This window comes from Cavia porcellus, unplaced genomic scaffold, assembly GCF_034190915.1.
Source record: "Cavia porcellus strain 051 isolate PalLab524CR breed Dunkin Hartley unplaced genomic scaffold, mCavPor4.1 scaffold_22, whole genome shotgun sequence".
In the NCBI taxonomy this organism is placed as follows: domain Eukaryota; kingdom Metazoa; phylum Chordata; class Mammalia; order Rodentia; family Caviidae; genus Cavia; species Cavia porcellus.
The window spans coordinates 36,960,870-36,982,962 of NW_026947505.1; positions in this window are offsets into that span (position 1 = coordinate 36,960,870).

Genomic DNA, 22,093 nt, shown 5'->3' on the forward strand with positions numbered 1-22,093 from the left:
ACTCTCTTTGGACTGGTGACCAGCAGCATCTGCCAGGTGAAGGGTAACCAGAATTCCTAAGGGTAACAACTCTTAGGCAACAGACATGTGACCCTTTGTCTTTAGCAAAGTGCTGGAGAAAAAAAGGAGGCCTTGTCTAAAAGGAATCAGAGGGAAGCTCTTGCCACAGTGAAAGACCAAGCCCAGCCAGCAGGACAGTGGAGTGTCTGGTCGTCTCCAGATAGGAGAGGTACTTTCACTCACTTACAAGCTCCTGGGTCTCCACTGAGGATTCAGAGGAAAATTTGGGACATGGAAGAGCCCCAGTCACTTCCCTGGGTGCTGCATACAGGCCACATGCCAGAAGGAGCTGTTGAGGTGTCACCTACTTCCCTGCACCCTATGAAGCAAAGTATAAACCCTTAAAGAGTGGACCAAACTCTGTCCCCTTCAGGACATGAGCAAAGATCTATTATAGCTTAAGGAAGAGAAGAGGATATTTTTTATTCTTGCACAAGGGCAGAAGGCTCAGATGACGCCTGCTGTAGGGGTCAACACTGGAGACAGGCAGATGATTCCTTCCCAGTATTTTCCACAGATACTTGGGAGTTTTGTGGTCTGGGAAGAGAGGTAAGGATATGGAGAAGTCTTGTCCCCAAGACCTGGCATATCATAGCTCTTCTCCACTGAGATGGGACCAGGACAGGAGAGAAACCCACGATCCCACCACAAGGCAGCCCTGATTGGGAAAGGGAAGCATTGGATGAGAAACTTTCTGTTCCTAGGCAGATGAGGGGGGCAACTGACAGCTGTGGAAGGACCTCAGGACAGCAGGCCATATTGCCCATTCCCTGTGTGCCTGTACAGACTTCTGGTCAGCTGGAGGACAGCCTTGGCTCTGCCTAGTCTCTCCGTATGACTGGTTGAGAGTATCTAATCCCTCTTGTTTCTGTGTCACTCTGCTGATTTTCTGGCTCTGTTGATTCCTGCTCAGTCTGGCTGAACTGCTGCTCTTCTCTGTGCATGTTTGTCACTGAAATCACTGCTATATCTGAAGATGTGCCTGGGATTAGTGATTCTGTTTTTATTTGCTTACTTTGAGCTTCACTCCAAACTGATCCACTGCTCCTTCCCCCCAGTAAGGCTTCTAGTTTCCATGGTGTGATACTTAATTGTGGTGGCAATTTGAATAAGAAATGCCTAATAAGTGACTTTAGCACAGTTCTGTGTGTAACTGGATGGTTGATTTACTGCAGAGGAAAAGATATGCTCTGGATATCAGTGGCACTAACCAATAGGCTTGTAGCCTGGACAGAATAAAAGGAAGTCATCCTTCTGTTCTTCAGAGAAGCTTTAGTCTTATGTCTTTGGAAGTCCATCTCCCGCTTTCCAGCATAAACTCTTCAGCTTTCCAATATGAACTCCCACAGGATTCCACAGTGAGCTCCAGATCTTTGACTTTTGACTGAATCCTCTTGTTTTTCAAATCACAGATGACCCTCTTGTATTCATGTATATTGATCTGTTTAATCTGTTCCTCTGGTGAGCCCTACCTGATATATGTGATTTGCATCCCATTCATTTCTGACAGAACTGGAAAGATCATGCAGGATCATCATTCTCCCACAAATTTTGCCTGAAGCTCAATAGGTTTTCACGAATAGTCACTTATCAACTTGTTACATGCCTTTTGCCAGTTTCTGTAACTTTGAAATTCGAAACATAGTTTTGTCCAATATTGTTGTTTGTTTTGGGGCTGATACTTGCTAAGCTCCTCACATTGCTATACTGAAAGTCCTGCCTTTTTCTAGTTTTCTTTCCTTTTTAAAAGTGTTTTCTGAAAAGTTGTTTGATGCGGAACAAACCCAGGGCTGCACACATGTTATATAAATGCTCTATCAGTGAATAATATCCTCTGGCCTAATTATGGTAGAGGCTTAGATCATTATGTCAGTCAGTGCTCACTAGAGAAACCGACAGAATACACACACACACACACACACACACATTTACAAAGTAGGCTTACAGTGGTCACCTGCAGAGTCAGTGTAATAGAGTGCAAAAGGGCTGTCTTCATGCTGGAGAGCCAAAAGATCCAGTCAAAAGTCAAAGACCTGGATCTCACTGTACAGTCTTGTGCCAGTCTATATTAGAAAGTCAAAAGGTCTGCTTCTCAAGGCTGAAGGGTCTGCTTGGGAACGCTGAAGACTCTGTGCTGGAAGTCAGGTGATGCACGTCCAAGGTGAAGGTGAATACTGGAGCTCCTCTGAAGAAAAAGAAGTGAGCCTTACTTCTCTTGTCCCTTTTTATTCAATTCAGGCTACAAGACTGTTTGTTCACGCTGTTAATACCCAGGGTGGGTCTTCCATTTTCAGTAAATCCATTCACACTCAAAACTATGGTGTTTCTTATTTAAGGTGACACAACAGTTAACTGTCACAATCAATGATTTAAAGGGATTTTTCTTTTCTAATATAAGCATTTGATTTTTGCCATTGATTTTTCTAGTATCATTGCTTCAGCTGCAACTCACTTATTTTGATATGTTCTTTGATTTTTATCCAAATAAAATATTTTATAACTCTCTTGGTTTCTTTTTCTAGAAAAATATTGCTAAGTTTTCAAATGTTTGTAGGATTTGCAACATACATTTTTGATGTCAATATAAATTAACAATGGTGCTTTAGTTAAGAAAATAGAATAGTAAATTCTGAACCAAATATTATTGAACATCACACGATTCTTTGTGGAAGAGGAAACATAAGATTTTATAGTCACACAAGAAAGTATGTGAAGTCATCAAGAAAGTGGTCTCCAAAGAGAAGTCTTAGGGAAGGAAGTCTCAAAGGAAATCTCCTCTAAGATTCAGATATTCTTTAACAAGTTAGTGACTTATTTTTCATGATTCCTACTTGTCTTTAACAAGGCAGGGAATTCTTTTACAGTCTTCAAATGTTACCACATTCTTGGATTTAGGATTGGTAGAGGTCAGAGGTATTTCAAACTTAGTACATATTCCAAAAGTTTGTAGCCACAAAGACTCAGATCAGATAGAAAATGATAGTAAATATGTATCAAAAGGCATGAGAGATAACTCAAGATAACTTTAGTTTTTTTAAAATTCTCAGTATTCTCTCTTTTTATACTCATTTTGCTCCAATCAGCAAAGGTCAACAGTCGGCAGGCTTTAGAACACAGATGTCCCCTTTGCAGGGAACTTGAGAACTCCTAATATAATTTAATTTTGTCCCAAGAGTATACATTGTATGATTTCAATTCTTCTAAATTCTGGTCTCTTGGTTTTGGGCCCTGAATGTCATTTTTCTTGTTTATGTTCAACAGTTTTAGGTTCTGAATGTCATCTTTCTTGTATAAATGTTCAATGTGTACTTCTGAAATGAATGTATATTTTATAGTTGGGAGTAGTTTTATATAGATGTTAGTGAAGACAAGTTGTATAGTGTGTCACATCTTTTGTATCTTTATTGATTTTTTGTCTTTGTTCTATCAATTTTTTTTATTTAAGAGAAAAAAGAAAGGAAAGAAAAGAACAAAGCAGTAAGAGGTTACAAGTAATACAGAATTTCAAGAAAAAAATATACAGTAAGAAATCACTAGTTAATAGAGTACATATTGTCATCTTAGAAACAGTAGTCCAAATTACAAAATTAAAACATACAAAGTGGACATTCATACAGTGAGATTGCAGACAGTTCTGTTCAATGATCCAATAAAACTCAGTGATATGGTTTTCTATCCTACACCCTTAAATATACATGCAGTTATATCCTGTAGACCACTTTCTTTTCCTCCCTTTTTTACAATAACAATTATACTTTCTGGGTTTTATTACTCCCACAGTTCTTATTACTTTTTTGAAGAGAATAAAACCAAATGTGACAAAACAAAACAGAATCAGTTAGAACAGAAGGATGGGCATAGTACATGATGCAAAAATAGAATACCAGGTGATCAAAAAAGGTTACCATTATGCCTCTTGCTATTTAAAAAGAGTTGCCTATATCATCAGGTATAATAGAATTGACCAAAACAGTACAGAACAAGACCAATAAAACCTACACTGGAGAGCTTACAGGACTTCAAAAGAAGATAATAGTCAAACCATAATGGGCATCAAAATAAATTTTATTGCCTTCAAAGTGGTTGCCTATATCCTCAAACTTGATACTATCAAACAAAACAGAATATAGTAAAATCAAACAGAACAAGATGGGGAGAGCAATACTGGGGTTCAAATCAGGTTAATAGGAAAACAAAAAAGTTACTATAATATATCCCTCTATTTTTAATTTAGTTTTCCCTTAATTAAAAACAAAAATAAAAAATAAATTAATAATAAAAAGGGGGGGAGATTGAAATAAAAGAGGACATAATAACAGAACAACCGAACACAAATTGTTCGGTTGTTATAACTGAACAATTGAAGCATCATTGTGTGTCACCACCAGATAACTTGACTTAATAGTAGTCACCAAGTGTCTCTTTGAGTATAACTTCGTATACTATAGCATCAAACATATCAAGACAGTGTGAAGCCATTCAAGAGAATGAAAGAATTACAGGGTATTTAGAACCAGCTATCAGAAAAAAAAAACAACGGTTTCTATATTATCACTTTGCCTATAAAAATTTTTGTTTATACCATTGTATACAGTAAAATATAATAAGATACAACATGGTAAAACCAATGAAAACAGATAAACAATAGCTTGATGGGACTATAAAACAAGATGATATTAAATCAGCACTAGCTATTATGATGTCTTGTTTTCTTCAAGATAGCTATTTGTACTATCACAGATACTAAAATTAAACAACCCAGATTAAAACCATTCCACATAATGTGAAAACATTATATGGCTTCAAACCAATATGATTGGGAATCATGATTACCACAAACTTTTATGTATTCTTATTATTTCTTACCCTAGAGAAACTATTCGGTATTTACACATGTGAGTTTGATTTATTTCACTTATGAGTATGGTCACAAGCTGCGTCCATTTATTTTAAAAATATCTCAATGTGATCATTCTTTAAGGCTGAGTAGTACTCCATTGTATAAAAATACCACAACTTTTTTATCCATTCCTCAGCTGATGGACACTTAGGTTGTTTCCAAGATCTGGTGATTACAAATTGTGCTGCTATAAACATGGGTGCACATATATCACTGTGGTATGATGCTTTCAGTTCTTCTGGGAATATGCCTAGAAGTGGAATAGCTGGGTCAAGTGGGGCTTCCAATCCCAGCTTTCTGAGAAATCTCCAGAATGACCTCCACAATGGTTGCACCAGTCTACACTCCCACCAACAGTGCAGGAGAGTTCCTTTTCCCCCACAACCTCTCCAGCATTTGCTGTTGGTAGTTTTCTTGATCCTGGCCACTTTTTCAGGAGTGAGACGAAATCTCAATGTGGTTTTAATTTGCATTTCTCTAATGAGTCATGGTGATGAACATTTTTTCATGTATTTATTTGCCGTTTGTATTTCTTCATCTGAGAAATGTGTATTCATCTCAGATGCCCATTTTGGATTGGGTCTTTGAATTTTGGGGGTCTGATTTTTTAAAATTCTTTATATGTTTTAGACAGAAGTCCTTTGTCTGAGGGGCAGTTCACTAAGATATTTTCCCAGTTTGTGGGTTTTCTTTTCACTATGCTGGAGATTTCTTTTGACATGCAGAAACTTTTTAATAAGAGGTGATCCCAATTATTGACACTGGGAAGTATTTCCCATGTGATTTGAATCCTGTTCATGAATTCTCTACCCACTGCTATGTCTTCAAGGTTTTTACCCAATTTGTCTTCCAATAAATTTAGTATTTCTGTTTTAATATTTAGACCTTTGGCTCGTTTAGATTTTATTTTAGTACATGGTGATAGGCATGGGTCTAGTTTTAGTTTTCGGCATATGGAGAGCCAGTTTTTCGAACACCATTTATTAAAGAGACTATCGTTCTCCCAGTGAACATGTTTGGCCCCTTTATTGAAGATTAGGTGGTTGAGTGTTTTGGTAATTGTGGCTATATCTTCTAATCTATTCCACTGATCTTTGGCTCTGTTTGGGTTCCAGTACCATGTTGATTTTACTACAGTTGCTTTGTAGCATAACTTCAAGTCAGGGATTGTGATGCCTCCTGCCTTGCCTTTGCTGCTTAGAACTGTAATTGCTATTCTAGGTCTCTACTCACTCCAGATGAATTTTAGGAGTGATTTCTCGAGATCTATGAGGTATGTTGATGGTATTTTTATCAGGATTGCATTGAATCTGTATAAAAGTTTTGGGAGAATGGCCATTTTCACAATATTTATTCTTCCTATCCATGAGCATGGGATGTCTTTCGATTTTCTGAGATCATCTTCAATTTCATGTTCCAGTGTATTATAATTTTCCCTGCATAAGTCTTTCACTTCCTTTGTGAGAGTAATTCCTAAATATTTCATTTTTTTTTGGTTGCTAGTGTGAAGGGTGTGTTTTCTCTTATTTCTCTCTCTGTGATTTTGTTGTTAGTGTATAGGAATACTATTGATTTTTGAGAATTGATTTTTTATCCAGCTACATTACTGAATTTATTTATTATATCTAGGAGTCTTTGAATGGATTTTTGGGGAACCTCTATGTAAAGTATCATGTCATCTGCAAATAATGATAATTTAACTTCTTCTTTTCCCATCTTTATGCCTTTTATTTCTCTCTCTGGTCTAATGTCTCTGGCTAGTATTTCCAGTGCTAAATTAAATAGGAGCGGGGATAAGGGCCATCCTTGTCTTGTGCCTGATTTTAAAGTAAAGGCCTTCAATTTTTTGCAATTTAGTATGATATTGGCTGTTGATTTGTCATAGATGACCTTTGTTATATTGAGGTAAAGACTATATATTCCAATTTTCTGTAAGGTTCTTGTTATAAATGAATGTTGGACCTTATCAAAAGCTTTTTCTGCATCTATAGAAATGATCATGTGATTCTTACTTTTGGCTCTATGATATGGTGGATTACATCTATTGATTTACGTATATTGAACCATCCCTGCATGCCTGGGATGAATCCCACTTGGTTTTGGTGTATGATCTTCATTATTTGCTGCATCCTATTTGCCAATATTTTACTGAGGATTTTGCATCTGTGTTCATTAAGGAGATTGGTCTGTAATTCTCTTTTTCAGTTGGGTCCTTCTCAGGTTTTGGTGCTCGCGTTATATTTGCTTTTAGGAATGATTTAGGAAGGATTGCTTCCCTTCCAGTTTCATTGAAGAGTTTGAGGAGTGCTGGCATTTAGGTCTTCTTTGTATTTCTTGTAGAATTCTGCAGTGAATCCATCTGGGCCTGGGCTCTTCTTTGTAGGTAAAGATTTAATTATGTTTTCAATTTCATTAATAGTAATTGGGTTATTCAGCAGTTTTACATCTTCATGACCTAGCTTTGGTACTTCACATGCTCTAGGAATCTATTTCCTCTGTATTATTAAACCTTTGAGAATAGAGGTTTTCAAAATAGATGTTGATGATCTTCTGTATTTCTATAAGGTCTGTAGTGATTTCACCTTTTTTATTCCTTATTGCATGAATTTGAGCTTTTTCTTCCCTTTTAAAAATAAGGTTGGCTAGGGGCTTGTCGATTTTATTTATTCTTTCAAAGAACCAACTGTTTGATTCATTGATTTTTTGGATTGTTTTCTTAGTCTCTATTGCATTGATTTCTGCTCTGATTTTTATAATTTCCTCTCTTCTTTTGGCTTTGGGCTTGACTTGCTCTTCTTTTTCTAATTGTTTGAGGTGTAACATCAGGTTATTTATTTGTATTCGTTCTGTTTTCCTGATGTGGGAACTCAGTGCAATAAATTTTCCTCTGAGGACAGCTTTCACTGCATCATACAGATTCTGGTATGTTGTATTTGTGTTTTCATTTGTTTGTAGGTATTGTTTAATTTCTTCTTTAATTTCCTCTGTGACCCACTGATTACTCAAGAGTGTGTTATTCAGTTTCCATGTGTTTGTGGGATTTTTGCAGTATCTTTTATCATTAATTTCTAATTTCATGGTGCTATGATCCAATAGCATGCAAGGGATAATTTCAACCCTTTTGCATTTATTTAAATATGTTCTGTGAGTTAATATATTGTCTATTTTAGAGAATGACCCATGTACTGCTGAGAAGAATGTGTATTCTGTTGTTGTTGGGTGGAGTACTCTGTATATGTTTATCAAGTCCATTTGTTCACAGGTGTGATTCAGTTCTGTTATTTCTTTGCTCGTTTTCTGTCTGGTTGATCTGTCCATTGGTGTCAATGGTGTGTTGAGATCTCCTTTTAGAATTGTGTTACTGCTAATTTGGTTTTTCCTTTCTGTTAATATTTGTTTTATGTAACTGGGTGCTCTCGAATTTGGTGCATATATATTTAAGATAGTTATCTCTTCCTCTTGAAGTTTTCCCTTAACCAGTATGTAGTGACCTTCTTTATCCCTTCTGATCATTATTGGCTTGAAGTTCACATTGTCTGCAAGCAGAATAGCTACCCCTGCTTTTTTTGGGGGGGGTTCCTGTTTTATGAAGTATTGTTTTCCATCCTTTGACTTTTAGTCTGTGAGTACCCTTGTGGGTTAGATGAGTTTCTTGTAGACAGTATATAGTTGGATTTTGCTTCTTGATCCATTCTGCCAGTATGTTTCTTTTAATTGGTGCATTGAGACCATTTATATTAATGGTTATAACTGTTATATATTGGTTTATTGTTGACATGTTATCTTTCTGCTGTTGCATTCTTATCTTTCTGTTCTGTTTAATTGTCTGCTTTGTCTAGTGATTTTATCCTAAATGTATCTAGGCTGTCTCAGTATTCTTTGCAGGGTTGGCTTGGTGATCATGAAGTTTTTTAGCTGTTCTTTGTCATGGAAGTATCTTATTTCTCCATTGATTTGGAGGGACAGTTTTGCAGGGTACATCAGTCTAGGTTAGAAATCATTTTCCTTTAGTATCTGAAATGCTTCACTCCATGCTCTTCTTGACTTTATTGTTTGTGCTGAGAAGTCTGTTGTGATTCTGATATGTTTTCTTTTATAGGTGATCTGTCTTTTCTCTCTGACAGCCTTTAATATTCTATTCTTTTGTTTGGTTTCTGGGATGGCAATTATTATATGTCTGGGTGTAGTTTTATTTTGGTTATGGCTATTTTGAGTTCTATATGCTTCATTGATCTTGATATCAGTTTCCAATCTGATATTTGGGAAATTTTCAGCTATTGCTTCTCTAAATATCCTCTTAACATCCTTTATGTTGTCCCCTTCTTTTTCATTTAACCCTATCAACCTTATGTTGTTCCTCTTTGCGTCATCTTACAGGTGTTGAATTGTTATTTCCTGATTTCTTGTTATTTTTAAAAGATCTTTCCTTTCATATTCACTGGCTGAAATCTTGTCTTCAAGGTCTGAAATTCTATCTTCACATTCATTGAGCCGATTTTTACAAGTTTCAATGGAATTTTTGATTTCCTGTGTATCTCTTTGCATCTGCTTTATATATTCTGTTTGTTTCTTATATTATTCATCCAGGGATTCTATCTTTTTGTTTAGTTCCACTAATTTTTTATCTGTGTCTTCTTTAGATATGTTCAGCATCTCCTTCATTTCTTTTATCATTTCTTCTTTTACCTGAGAGAATATTTCTAGTTTAAGTTTTTTTAAGGCTTCCCAGAGTTTCTTCTTTATTTCAGTTACTATTATTTCAGGCATGTGGCATGTATTTTCTTCTATGTGCATGGCTCCTAGGCTTTCTTGGTTGGGATGGATGTTTGAGATTGCATTTTGGTCTTTCATTTTGTCATTTTCCTATATTTTTGAGCTTCAAGTGTTGTTCCAAGCTTCCCCTGGGCATGTTGGAAGTTGTCTCTTATGTCCTGGACTCCTGGGACTCCTCTGATAGTGTAGCTCCCTCCTTAGGCAGTGAAGCTCCTGGATTAAGAGAAGGTTGCCAGGCTTCTCTCAGGTAGATCTAAGGCCTCCTCAAGGTATACCACTCCCTGCTGTGGGAGCAAAGCTTCCCTCCTCAGCAGGGCTGCTCCCTCCTTTAGGCAGTGGCAGTAGTGCTGGAGCTCTCTAGCCCGAAAGAAGGTTGCAGGTAGGGTTGGAGCAGTTTCCTGCAGCTTGGCCCAATACCCTCCTTCAGGTGGGGCAGCTGCCGTGTGCCCTCGGGGTGAGAGAGGGTGGTTGGCAAGGCTGGAATGGGGTCCCGCTGCTCAGCCTGCCTCACTCTTCCTGGCAGGAGCTGTGGTGTGTCCCCCAGGAGAGAGAGAGAGAGGTCCGCCAGGCTGGGATGGGGTTCTGTGGCTCGGCCCAACTCACTGTTCCCCTATTCTATGAATTATTGAGAGAAATTGGTTTCAAACTTTGGTATGCAGTACTTGTAGATTTACCTATTCCTCCCTTAAGATTTATCAATTTTTGCTCCAAGTATTTTGATGATCTCTTATTAAGTGCATATAATTTGGTATTGCTGCTTTCATGATAAATTAACACCATGTCATTATAAGATCTCCCCCTTTATACTTAATAACACCCTGAAATCTACAATAGTCTTCTCTACAGTAGAATTTCATTTTGTTTGGTTTCAGTTACTTGTGATCAACAGAAATCTAAAAACTTTAAGAAAAATTTCAGAATTAAACAATAACCTGGATTCATCTGTTTTTAATGTCTTCTTTTTCATTAAGAATAATTTAGCTGTGTGACTTTTGACTTCCTCCTTCTCTATGTCCATGGATTAGCTTTGGGGAAGTTGGGAGCTTTGGGAAGCATTTTGTTGCCTGGTCTTCTCATGTTTCACTTGTTTTTGTTGTGTGTGAGTGAGTGTGTGTGTGTATGCATGTGTATAGAGTTTGGGGAGTTGTTATAGTACAAAAAATTATTATTAGTATGGAGACCTCTTTGGTTAGTGTCTGATTTTCAGTGACGCATTGTAGCCACAACTACCTATAGGCCTTTGCTTCTTTCCTAAGATCCAACCACCTCCATTAACTTGGGAGTGGAGGTTGCAGTGCAATTGACCAGAAACCCAACACTATGAAGATGTACCACAATATAGTTTATGACACAAAGGTAATTCAGATACTGACAAACAGGTAAACCATTTAATAGCAACAACTGTGCCAACCTGGTAATGACAACAAAATCAACAACAAGAGTAGGACCAAAAATAAATTGAATATTGATATACCATAAGAATGGACCATCCTCAACCATAGAAAAGAGATCTATAATTATAATGTAAATGTTAAGACAAACCAAATATTGACATGCAGTAAATATCTATTAAATGTAATAGGTATACTATCACTAACAATATAAAAGAATTCAACAGTAATAGCACATAGTCAGCAATCGAATAAAGCTTCATGGTTATACTAGTAAAGATAAAGAGAATGGGGAATGGTTGAATGAAAAAAAGTAAAATTTGAAGCATTATGCACATGGAAATTGACTAAAAAGAGAAAAAAGTGAAGAGAAGAGGAATAAAAGGAAATTAAAGGACTTAGATAAAAGTAACAGAAAATAGGGGCTCTGTTTCCTGGTACTGTCTCCTAGATCCTGAGCACAGTGATGAGAGCCAGTTTGCGTGCTACATTGCCTTGCTTTAGAATTCCTACCGGCTGCAGCCTGTGTTGGAAGGACCCTGGAAGACTTGCAAGCTACACAATGGAGGCACTATCCTTTGAGGATGTGGTTGTGACCTTCAGCACAGAAGAGTGGGCTTTGCTGGAACCTTCCCAAAAGAAACTCTACAGAAATGTGATGTGGGAAAACTTTAGGAAGGTGGCTGCTGTAGAAGTGAAGAGGTGGAGAAATGCTGTGAATACAAATTATGGTGTCAACTTAGACAAGTGACTGTGAGCTGACTCCAGATATTGATATGAACATGAAACTAGTTAGTACAGAACCAAGTGAAAGCTTTGCCTGTAGAAAGCACCTGATTGGACATTCCTCACCAACTGTGCCCATCTTAGCTACCACTGAACTCAAATTATATGAGTATCAGGGATTTGTTTTTTTTTTTTTTTTTAATTTTATTTAAGGAGAAAAGAAAAAAAAAAGCAGGGAAAGGGTACAAGTTATACAGATTTACAGAAAAAAAATGAACAGTAGGAAATCACTAGTTAATGGATTACATATTGTCATCTTAGAAATAATTGTTCAAGTCACAAAATTAAAGCTTGTAAAGTGGACATTCCATCAATGATACTGCAAACAGTTCTGTTCATTGATCCAATAAAACTCTGTGATATCATTTTCTATCTTATACACTTAAATATACATGCGGTTATATAGTTTAGAGTACTTTCTTTTCCTCTCTTTTGTACCATGACTATTACACATTTTGGGTTTCATTGCTCCCACGGTTCTTATTACTTTTTTGGAAGAGAGTAAAACCAAATGTGACATAACAGAACAGAATCGGTCAAGTCAAAAGGGTGGACATAATAGATAATGTAAAAACATAATACAGGTGATCAACAATGGTTACCATAATGTCTCCCGCTATCTCTAATAGAATTGCCTATATCATTAGTTATAATACAATTGAACAAAACAGTAAAGAATAAAACCGACAAAACCAAAACATTGGAGACATTTTAGGTCTTCAAAAGTAGCTAAAAGTCAACAAGAATGGGCGTCATAATGAATCTCATTATCTTCACAGCTGATGCCTAAACTTTCGAACCTGATACTATCCAGCAAAACAGAATAGGGGAACATCAGTTAAAAACCAGATGGTGAGAGTAATACAGGGCTTTAAATCAAGGTAATGAAAAGTCAAAATGGGTTACTATAATATATCCTGCTATTTTTTTCCTTTAATTAAAAGGATAAAGATAAAAAAGTAAATAATGGAGTGGAGATGGAGATAAAAGAGGGCATAACAACGAAACAGCGCAGATCAAAACATAACCATTTAAGCAGAATAGTGTTTCACCACCAGATAATCCTAACCTAAAAGTAGTTACCATATTGTTTCTTTCTTTGAAATCCTTGAGTACAACTTCGTATACTGTAGCATTAAGTATATCAAAACAATGTAAAACCATTCAAGAGAATGACAGCATTACAGAGTATTTAGAATCGACTAACAGAAAATGAACAATGGTTTCTGTATAATCTCCTTGTCTTTAAAAGGTTTTTGCTTATACTATCGTACATAATAAAATCCAATAAGATACAGCCTATTTAGACCATTGGAGACAGAAGGACAAAAGCTAGATGAGACTTCAAAACAAGATGATACTAAATCAGTATTACCTATTAAGATGTCATTTTCTCCAAAATAGCTGTTCCTATCATCCAATCTTCTCTGCCTCATTTCTGTTAAGCTCTTTTTCTGTCAGTAGCTGTCAGTTTGTCTTCTTCATTTTGTTCTCTGCTCCATTTGTTGTGGCCTCCCTGCCACTATTTCTGGGTTCTTTGTATTTTTCTTTTTTTAGAATATCCTGCAATACTTTCTGTAGAGTTGAATTGGTGGTTGCAAATTCCCCCAGTTCCTCTTTATCCTGGAAGCACCTTGTTTTTCCATCAATTTCCAGGGACAGTTGTGCAGGATATCTCAATCTTGGCTGGAGATTATTATCTTTCAATGCTTGAATTATTTCCCCCCACGCTCTTCGTGATTTGATGGTTTGTGCAGAGAAATCTGCTGTAATTCTGATGGGTGTTCCCTTGTAAGTGGTCTGTTTCTTGTCTCTTACAGCTTTTAATATTCTGTTCTTGTATTGAATTTCTGGAATTTTTATTATTATATGCCTTGGTGTTGCTCTGTTTGGGTTGTAGGTAGCTGGGGTCCTGTATGCCTCATACATCTGAGTATCTTTACCTTTTGCTAAATTAGGAAAATTCTCCTGGATTATTTCTGTGAGTAGCTTTTGTAGTTCACTTGTTTGCATCCCTACTTCTTCTTTTATGTTCTTAATCCTTAAGTTATGGATCCTCTTATCATCTTCTTGTCTTTGTATTATTGCTGTTTGTTTCTTTGTTATTTTTAAGAAGTTTTTCATTTCATTCTCCCATATTACAAGTCTGCCCTCCAGTTCAGATAGTCTGTCCTTAGTTTCTTTCAAGCTGTTATGCCAGTCTTCGATAGACTTCTTAGTATCTTGGTAGTCCCTTTGAACCTGCTTCACGTATTCTATGCTTTCTCTGTTTTCTCCATCAAACAATTCTCCCCTTTTTTTCTGTTCTTCCATTCCATCACCTGTTTTTTCTTGGGTGGTGCTTAGCATTTCTCTAACTATTCTGCATACTTCTAGCTTCAGGTCGTTGATAACTTCATTCCTGAATTGGTCTATGAGGCTCTCTATATGGTGCCTTATGTGTATTGGTGCGGTGTCTGCTATTGCCTGTTTCTCAGAATTGGGGGCCGAGGAGACTTTCTTGTTGCTGCCTCTTCCCATGCTGCCTCTTCTTCTCTGTTCCTTATATATGCAAGCTTATATAAGAGGCCCAGCTTCTCTCCCAGTCAGCCACAGCCTGATCGAATTGCGCCAGTTAGGTGTTCCCGCTCACCGCTGCGCACCAGGGAGTTACGGACCAGGCAGCCTACACGTCTCCCCTCCCGGCCACCGTCAGGCTCTGGGATCTGGGTTGGGCTAGCCTACTGGATCCGCCAGCAGCGTCACGCAGGCCAGGCACTTTTTACCAATCCCGCCCGAGAGGGGGATGTGTGGCTGGAGTCCCACCGCGCCCTGCTCCCGCAGGACTGCTCGGGCCCAGAAAGTCCTCTGCTGGAGTCAAACTGTGGTAGAGTGTCAGTTTCTCTCACTCACCTCACCACAAGTCAGTGCACACCTCCCTGCCATTCGCAGATTGCCGTTCTCAGAGCTTCTGCGCGTCTCTCCCCTTGCCGAGCCGCTGTAGAGGCAGCCAGCCGCTGCGCGGCGGGAAACCCAAATCGCGGCTTACAATGGCGCGGTTCCAGCCTCCACACCGAGTCTTTTCTGTTCCTGTTTTAGCACCAGGACTGCATTCCAAGTTGGCTTCTCTCTGCCCAGTTTGTTCCTGAGTCAGCAGAGCATATCTCCACCTGCTTATGTCTCCTTAGTCCGCACCATTCCTGGCTTCTGAGCCGAGTCTTTCAGAGAGCCGCCGGTAGTTGCTGTTATCTGTCTGCCATGTTCTCCCGGAAGAGTCAAATGGCAACTTAATTGTGTGTACTGAGCAATTGGCTAGATCTTACATCTTTGACATCCTCCATAATATATTAAAAGATCTGCAATACAGTGTTTCTTAGTGCTGGTCTTCCTCTTTTCTACGTTAGAGATAGACAAGCCCAATGTGGGCGCGTCTGGAGACCTAAGACCCTGAGGCACCCGCGGTAACATTAACAGGCGACCTGACCCCGCCGAGGGAAAAGCCATGAGGACCTCGGGTTCCGGAGCTCGGCGGGAGGCTGCAGCTCCCAGAGCTCGTTCTGCCGCCTCCTCTCAGACCTCAGCCCGACCCCATCCCTTCCCCGGCTCCCGTCCCACAGCATCACCACTGTGTGTCTTTCCGGTCTGTAAGAGTCCTTCCATGAGGCCTGTAGGCCGTAGAAGTCTCAGTAAGCAGTCTAGCCGGGACAGAAATTCTCAGCACTACGTTGTGGTCAGGGCAGCCATGACACCGGAAGTCCCGAGTATCAGGGATTTGAAGAGCAGTTGTCTAACTGTAACAAACATGGATGAATTTTCACTGACAATCAGACCTTTCAGAAGCATTCAAAGACAATTCCAGAAGAGAACCATGTGAATATAAGCAATATGGAAAATTCTGTGATTGCACTGAGGGAACTAACACTGAAGAGAAGACCTTTGTATATGAGCAAGATGTAAAAGCCCTCAGTAAAGCCAGCTATGTTCAAATCTGTGAATAAATCGTAGTACAGTGAATATATATGTAAGTATACAATGTGGAAAGCATTTTAACTTTCTTTTTTTTTTTAATTTTTTTTTTTTATTTAAGAGGAAAAAGAGAAAAACACAAAACAAACCAAAGCGGCGTAAGGGTACACGCAATACAGAACTACAAAACAAAACAAAACAAAACAAAACAAAAAACCATAACAGTAAGAAATTACCTGCTAGTAGATTACACACTATTTTCTTGAAAACAGTTCCTCAAATCACAGTATCAAAGAACACAAGGTGGACATTCAAACAGGGAGACTGCAAACAGCTGTGTTCAATGTTCCAAAAACATTGATAAAGTCAGCTATTTAACACCCCCAAACACACTTGCTGTTATATCCATTAGAGCTCTTTTTCTTTTTTTTTTTCCCTCTCTTTTTTACAACAAAATTTACACATCTTGGATTTTATTACTCCTTAGTGCTTATTACTTTCTTTGGAGGGGGGGGAAGAATACAGTCAAATATGGCAAAACAAAGCTGTCAGTCAATACCAAGGATAGACATAGCACATGGTGTAGAACAGAGTACAAGTTTATCAACAATGGTTATCAACGTTGTCCCTTGTTTCCTTAAAAAGAATTGTCTATCTTATTAGATATTATAAAGTTGGACAAAACAGTAGAGAACAAGACCAATAAAACTTAGGCATTGTAAACATTACAGGACTTCCAAAGAAGACAATAGTCAAACCAGAATGGGTATCTTAGTGAATCTTATTGTCTTCAAAGTAGTTGCCTATGTCTTCAAACTTGATACTATCATATAGAATGGAACAGAGTCTAATCAGTCAAAACAAGATCGTGGGAGTACTACAGGACTTCAAAACAAGTTAATAGGAAATCGAAAAGAGTTACTATTTATATATCCTAATTTTTTTGAATTTTTTCTTTAATTAAGACAAACATAAGAAATGACTAAATAATTTTTTTTGAAACAATAAGGGGGAGATTGAGATAAAACAGGACATAACAATATAACAATAGAGGTCACAGCATGACTGTTTCAATAACCTAGTACTTCACCATCTTATAACCTGACTTAATAGTAGTTACCATAGTGTCTTTTTCCTTGAAATATTTGGGTAAAACTTCATATACTCTAGCTTCAAATATTTTCATATCAAGAAGCCCAGAATAAAGCCTTTCTAATTAATGAGTGAAAACTTTATAAGGCTTCAAGGCCACCTAATGGGGAATCATGATTACCACATATTTTTATATATTTGAATCATTACTTACATTAGGGAAACTATTCGGTATTCACACATGCGAGATTGATTTATTTCACTTATGAGTATGGTCTCAAGCTGCGCCCATTTATTGATAAATATCTCAATGTGATCCTTCTTTATAGCTGAATAATACTCCATTGTATAGAAATACCACAACTTTTTTATCCATTCCTCAGTTGATGGGCACTTGGGTTGTTTCCAAGATCTGGCGATTACAAATTGTGCTGCTATAAACATAGGTGCACATAAATCACTGTGGTATGATGCTTTCAGTTCTTCTGGGAATATGCCTAGAAGTGGAATAGCTGGAATAAATGGGATTTCCAGTCCCAACTTTTTGAGAAATCTCCAGACAGATCTCCACAAAGGCTGTACCATTCTACACTCCCACCAGCAGTGCAGGAGAGTTCCTTTTTCCCCACAGCCTCTCCAGCATTTGTTGTCGGTTTTCTTGATCCTGGCCATTCTTTCAGGAGTGAGATGGTATCTCAGTGTGGTTTTAATTTGCATTTCTCTAATGACCAATGATGATGAGCATTTTTTCATGTATTTATTTGCCATTTGCATTTCTTCATCTGAGAATTGCATATTCATCTCAGATGCCCATTTTTGGATTGGATCTTTGAATTTCGGAGGTCTGAGTTTCTTTAATTCTTTGTATGTTTTAGACAAGAGGCCCTTGTCTGAGAGAGAGTTCACTAAAATCTTTTCCCAGTTTGTGGGTTTTCTTTTCACTATGCTGGAGATTTCTTTTGACATGCAGAAACTTTTTAATAAGAAGTGGTCCCAGTTATTGATTCTGGGAAGTATTTCCCGTGCGGTTTGAGTCCTGTTCATGAATTCTTTACCTACTCCTATGTCTCCAAGGTTTCTACCTATTTTGTCTTCCAATAGATTTAGTGTTTCTGTTTTAATATTCAGATCTTTGACCCATTTAGATTTTAATTTAGTACATGGTGATAGTCATGGGTCTAGCTTTAGTTTTCGGCAAATGGAGAGCCAGTTTTTCCAGCACCATTTATTAAAGAGACTGTCGTTCTTCCAGTGAACCTGCTTGGCTCCTTTATCAAAAATAAGGTGGTTGAGTGTGTTCGTAGTTGTGGTTGTATCTTCTAATCTATTCCACTGATCTTCAGCTCTGTTTTGATTCCAATACCATGTTGATTTTACTACTGTTGCTTTGTAGTATAACTTCAAGTCAGGGATTGTGATGCCTCCTGCTTTGTCTTTGCTGCTTAGAATTGCCTTTGCGATTCTAGGTCTCTTCTGGTTCCAGATGAAATTTAGGAGTGATTTCTCTAGATCTATAAGGTATGTTGATGGTATTTCTATTGGGATTGCATTGAATCTGTATAACAGTTTTGGGAGAATGGCCATTTTCACAATGTTTGTTCTTCCTATCCATGAGCAAGGGATGTCTTTCCATTTTCTGAGATCATCTTCAATTTCCTTTTTCAGTGTATTATAATTTTCACTGTATAAGTCTTTCACTTCTTTCGTAAGAGTAATTCCTAAATATTTCATTTTTTTGCTTGCTAATGTGAATAGTCCAGTTTCTCTTATTTCCCTCTCTGTAATTTTGTTGTTCGTGTATAGGAATGCTATTGATTTCTGAGTATTGATTTTGTATCCAGCCACATTACTGAATTTATTTATTGTATCTAAGAGTATTTCAATGGAGTTTAGGGGGTCTTCTATGTAGAGTATCATGTCATCTGCAAACAATGATAATTTAACTTCTTCTTTTCCTATCTTTACCCCTTTTATTTCTCTTTCTTGCCTAATTGCTCTGGCTAGTACTTCCAGTACTATATTAAATAGGAGTGGTGATAAAGGACATCCTTGTCTTGTACCCGACTTTAAAGTAAAGGCTTTCAATTTTTGGCCATTTAGTATGATGCTGGCTGTTGGTTTGTCATAAATGACCTTTATTATATTGAGGTAAAGACCATTTATTCCAATTTTCTGTAAAGTTCTTATCATGAATAAGTGTTGGACCTTATCAAAGGCTTTTTCTGCATCTATAGAGATGATCATGTGATTCTTATTTTTGGCTTTATTGATATGGTGGATTACATTTATTGATTTGCGTATGTTGAACCATCCTTGCATTCCTGGGATGAATCCCACCTGGTCATGGTGTATAATCTTCTTGATGATTTGCTGGATCCTATTTGCCAATATTTTATTGAGGATTTTTGCATCTGTATTCATTAGGGAGATCGGTCTATAGTTCTCTTTTATAGTTGGGTCTTTCTCAGGTTTTGGTACTAGAGTAATATTTGCTTCCAGGAAAGACTTAGGAAGGATTGCTTCCCTTTCAATTTCATTGAATAGTTTGAGGAGTGTCGGCATTAGGTCTTCTTTATATTTCTTGTAGAATTCTGCAGTGAATCCATCTGGGCCTGGGCTCTTCTTGGTGGGCAAGGACCCAATTACATTCTCAATTTCATTAGCAGAGATTGGGTTATTCAACAGTTTTATATCCTCTTGATCTAGCTTTGGTACTTCATATGCTTCTAAGAATCTGTCTATTTCTTCTGTGTTATCAAACTTTTGAGAGTAGAGGTTTTCGAAATAGGTGTTGATGATCCTCTGTATTTCTATTGGGTCTGTAGTGATTTCTCCTTTTTCATTTCTTATTGCATGAATTTGAGCTTTTTCTTTCCTTTTTTTAATAAGGTTGGCTAGGGGCTTATTGATTTTATTTATTTTTTCAAAGAACCAACTCTTTGATTCGTTGATTCTTTGGATTGTTTTCTTAGTCTCTATTGCATTGATTTCTGCTCTGATTTTTATAATTTCCTCTCTTCTTTTGGCTTGGGGCTTGACTATCTCTTCTTTTTCTAGCTGTTTGAGGTGTAGCATCAAGTTATTTATTTGTATTCGTTCTGTTTTCCTGATGTGGGAACTCAGTGCAATAAATTTTCCTCTGAGGACAGATTTCATTGCATCCCACAGATTCCGGTAAGTTGTATCTGCATTTTCATTTTCTTTTAGGTATTGTTTAATTTCTTCTTTAATTTCTTCTGTGACCCACTGATTACTCAAGAGTGTGTTATTTAGTTTCCATGTGTTTGCAGAATTTTTGCTGTATCCTTTGTCATTAATTTCTAATTTCAGAGCGCTATGATCTGATAATATGCAAGGGATGATTTCAACTCTTTGCATTTGCTTAAATATGTTCTGTGAGCTAATATATGGTCTATTTTAGAAAATGATCCATGTACTGCTGAGAAGAATGTGTATTCTGATGTTGTTGGGTGGAACATTCTGTATATGTCTATCAAACCCATTTGTTCACAGGTGTGATTTAGTTCTGTTATTTCTTTGCTCATTTTCTGTCTGGTTGATCTGTCCCTTGGTGTCAGTGGTGTATTAAGGTCTCCTGTTACAATTGTGCTACTGATAATTTGAGTTTTCATTTCTGTTAATAATTGTTTTATATAACTGGGTGCTCTGGAGTTTGGTGCGTATATATTTAAGATAGTTATCTCTTCCTCTTGGAGTTTTCCCCTTACGAGTATGTAGTGACCTTCTTTGTCCTTTATGGTCATTGTTGGTTTAAAGTTCACGTTGTCTGCAAACAGAATGGCTACTCCTGCCTTTTTTTGGATTCCTGCTGCATGAAGAATTGTTTTCCATCCTTTGACTTTCAGTCTGTGAGTATCTTTCTGGGTTAGATGGGTTTCCTGTAAACAGCATATGGTTGGATTTTGTTTCTTGATCCATTCTGCTAGTCTGTTTCTTTTGATTGGTGCATTGAGACCATTTACATTAATGGTTATTACTGTTAAATGCTAGTTAATTGTAGGAATGTTATCTCTCTGCTGTTGCATCTTTATCTTTCGGTTCTGTTTAATTATTTGCTTTGCTTAGTGGTTTTTTCCTTTGTGTATCTAAACTGTCTTTCAATATTTTTTGCAGGGTTGGTTTGGTGTTCATGAAGTTCTTCAGCTGTTCTTTGTCATGGAAGTATCGTATTGCACCATCTATTTTGAATGATAGTTTTGCAGGATATATCAGTCTTGGTTGGAAATCATTTTGCTTTAGGATCTGGAATACTTCACTCCATGCTCTTCTTGACTTTATCGTTTGTGCTGAGAAGTCTGCTGTGATTCTGATAGGTTTTCCTTTATAAGTGATTTGTCTTTTTTCTCTGACAGCTTTTAATAATCTATTTTTGTGTTGGATTTCTGGGATGGTGACTATTATGTCTGGGTGTAGTTTTATTTTGGTTATGACTGTTTGGAGTTCTATATGCTTCACTGATCCTGATGTCAGTTTCTGATCTCATGCTTGGGAAATTTTCAGCTATTACTTCTCTAAATATCCTCCTGACATCCTTCATGTTGTCTCCCTCTCTTTCATTAATCCCTATCATTCTTATGTTATTCTTCTTTGCATCGTCTTGCAGTTGTTGAATTGTTGTTTCCTGGTTCCTTGTTATTTTCAAAAGATCTTTCCTTTCCTGTTCACTAGCTGCAATCCTGTCTTCAAGGTCTGAAATTCTATCTTCACTTTCATTAAGGCAGTTTTTACAACTTTCAGTGGAGTTTTTTATTTCCTGTATATCTCTGTGCATCTGCATTATGTATTCTGTTTGTTTCTTATATTGCTCATCTAGGGATTCTATCTTTTTGTTTAGTTCCTCCAATTTTTTATCTGTATTTTCTTTAGATATATTTAGAATCTCTTTCATTTCTTTTATCATTTCTTCTTTTATCTGGGAGATTATTTCGTGTTTGAATTTCTTTAAAGCTTCCTGGAGTTGCTTGTCAATTTCAGTGGCTATTGTGTCCGATATATGAGGTGAATGGGATATATTTTCTTCTATATACATCTCTCCTAGGGTTTCTTGAGATGGGCTGGAGGTTTGAGGTTGTAATTTGTCTTTCGTTTTGTCATTTTCCTATATTTCTGTGTTTCAAGTGTTATT